We start from the raw sequence: 2,972 nt of genomic DNA, 5'->3' as shown, positions 1-2,972 counted from the left end.
AAAAAAAAAAAAAAAAAAAAAAAAAAAAAGGAATGCTCCAGTGTTGATTTGCCATAAGAAGGCACAGTAGGTTTCTATACTTGGGGTGTTTGTGAATAGTGGAGCCAGCCTGACTCTACTTGAATGGACCACCCATGCATATTGGGTAGAACTTTTAAAAAAAATCTACCTCAATTTATTATGTCATGTTTTCTAAGAAGGAGTCGTAGAAAAGTCCAAAGGTCCAAAGGAAAGAAGGCCCACTAGGGCATGTAGAGATGCACGGAAAGGTGTACTGTTAGTTACCATTAGTTACTGGACACTGAAAATTCTATCATTTGTCATCTGCAATGCTGTGGTTCCTGTCCAAGATTGAAGACCGGAGAACCAGGATAGTCAATGAGGTAAGACTGAGTCCAAGGCACAAGCCTGAGAACCAAATGCACTGATATCCAAGGGCAGAAGAATATAGATGCTCTGGCTCAGGAGACAGAAGACTTCCTCCCTCCAGTCTCAGTTCTGTCCGAACCCTCAACTGATTGTGAGATGCATAACCATACTGGAGAGCTGACTTTGTTTAGTTTATTGAGTAACCTCTTGATTTCAATGAGTAACCTCTTTCTGAAATCCCTTCACCAACACCCTCCCCAAAATAATGGCTAAAGAGTCACCAGGGCACCCCTTAGTTCAAGTTGACACTCAAAATTAGCCATCATAGAAGGGAATCATCCATATGACTCCATTTGTAGGTGGCTCCAGATGTTTTCAAAGATCTAGATCACATCATGGACCTTAGAGAATATGATCTTGGGAAAACAATAGGCAGAAGCTCTTCTAAAGAGTGAAGAGCTGCCTGGACTCCAGGCTTATTCAGCCTCAACCAGTCTTAGTCCAGGTGAGTCTCCCTCTCCACACTCAGGGTACACCTGAGGTTTCTGCCTGTTTCTGAGCATGTTTCTTGAAAAAGGCTGAAGCACTGAGTTCCTGGATCAGAGGTAAGGCCACATAGGGACTGCCATATCTATTCCTGGGTCTTCATCCGCTCTAAGTTGGTGAGCAAGGGGCAGGCAGTAGATAGTATAGGAGAAAAAGAGCCAAACCTGATGCTCTGTCTGGCTTTCACATTTCTACCATGAAGCAGTAATAGAAGTTTCTTGGATTTCTAGTGGTCATGTTTAGATCTCAATCCAAATACACACCGTGAAATATTTGAGAACTGGTAGCAAATGATTGTCCTATGCCAAGAGAGTGTGATTGAAGGTTTGGGGACATGTCTGTAGTACCAAGAGGTCCAGGACTTCTGGGAAGATGCAGAACAAAACAGGGGAGTGGTCCCAGTGCACTCTATGTAAAGGGTTGTACCAATCACCATCAGCATCCTCCAGTGAAGTGTTCTTCAACTCTGATCCTACCTGCGGAACTGGAGTTGCCAAGCACTCTCTTGAACTCTACCCTCCAGGCGGCTCTGTGAGTGCTGGAACTCAGAATCACTGTTTTAGAACACTGGCTCCATCCTGAGCCTTCAAGCCGTCTGGGAAAGTGAAAAACCAACACCAAAGCCTCACACTCCAGGATAAGTCAGACTCCGTGCCCTCTGAGGAAGCCTAGTCATGGGATTTTCTCAAGGTCTCAAAGAGTGTAATAGCTAGGTTTGAGAGCTGCACTTTAAAAAGTTAGACTTTAAAAAGAGGCTTAAAAGATGCAGAAAACACACACCATATACACACATCACACACCACATGTACTACATACCATATATAACACATACACACTACATGCACACTATGCATACATACTACATATACATCCCACATCACACACACACAGACCATGTACACATGACACATAAACAACATATACACACACAGCAGAGCCAAGGTTGATTCCTCATCTAGGTGGAGTGAGTTGCAGAACCTTCAGTTGTTTATAATGTGATTGAACTCATCTCTTCTGCTAGTGACCTTGGAATAGATTGAATCACTTCCTTTGGAAAGCAAAGAAGATGCCTTGTCTCTGACAAGCTCTCTTCATTGAAAATATTTTGTCAAACAGCACTTATATGGTTTGGAAGTCCCAAACTTCCTCTAGATTTTTGTCTATTGATCTAAATAGATACCAAATAATGTTGGGAAAGCACTGGATTTAATAGGAAAACGTCTTCCCTCTGAACTGAGTCGTATCTTAGACTTTACCCAGAGCAGCCCTGCCTCCTCTGTTTTACAGGGGAATGCTGGGATGCATTAGTGCCTCTGGTGAGATCCTAACTCAGCTGAGAATGGAGCCTACTCTCTACACCTCCTTTAGCTGTGTTTTTGTAATCATCCTTCCTGGTTGGGCAGTAAGCACCACATTGGCACTTTCCCTGAGCATTTCCAGATTTCAGTGTCTTAGTGTCAGCATGACAAAGGCTAAACCTTGGCTCAACTATGTATTACGGATGAGAACTACTTAACATCTATGTGCCTCAGTTTCCTTATTGATAACAAGGAGACACCCCCACCCCCACCCCCCATTTTTCACAAGGTATTTAGAACAGAGAGAGCAATTTAAGTCAGTTACAGTTATTCTCATGGACTATGAGGAAGACTGACCTACTGACGTCTTAACCTAGGTTTCCTTTCCTTTGGCTCTGCTGCTCCCCTCACTGTGTCCTGTTTCCCATGGCATGTCCTGGGATTCTGTGTTCTGTGTTCTGTGCCTGTGGTGGAAGGAACTGAGCCTTTCACAGAGTAGGTAGTGATGTTGGCAGACAGAAGGCATGAGACCTTGGAGGCAGAGGGGAAAAAAGGAGGAGGAAGAAGTGGAAGAATAGGAGGAGGAGGAAGAATAGGAGAAGGAGGAGGAGGAGGAAGAATAGGAGGAGGAGGAGGAGGAGGAAGAATAGAAAGAATAGGAGGAGGAGGAAGAGGAAGAGAAGGAAGAGGAGGAGGAGGAGGAGGATATTCTTGAGAGAGATTTGGAGCATTTGTTGTTCATTATGGCAATTGACTGCC

The 2,972-nt window shown here is 43.9% G+C and overlaps 1 long non-coding RNA gene across 1 annotated transcript in view; it reads right to left on the bottom strand.

The window, feature by feature from the left end:
* The window catches only part of LOC116100612, an 11,500-nt gene extending 8,881 nt beyond the window's left edge, over positions 1–2,619 (bottom strand). Inside the window, exon 1 of the long non-coding RNA XR_004122675.1 lies at positions 2,571–2,619. This is a non-coding gene — a long non-coding RNA (uncharacterized LOC116100612). The remainder of the gene's footprint in view (positions 1–2,570) is intronic.
* Between the last annotated feature and the right edge of the window lie 353 nt (positions 2,620–2,972).

This window comes from Mastomys coucha, unplaced genomic scaffold (genome assembly GCF_008632895.1).
Source record: "Mastomys coucha isolate ucsf_1 unplaced genomic scaffold, UCSF_Mcou_1 pScaffold21, whole genome shotgun sequence".
In the NCBI taxonomy this organism is placed as follows: Eukaryota; Metazoa; Chordata; class Mammalia; order Rodentia; family Muridae; genus Mastomys; species Mastomys coucha.
This window is presented reverse-complemented; position numbering and strand designations above follow the sequence as displayed.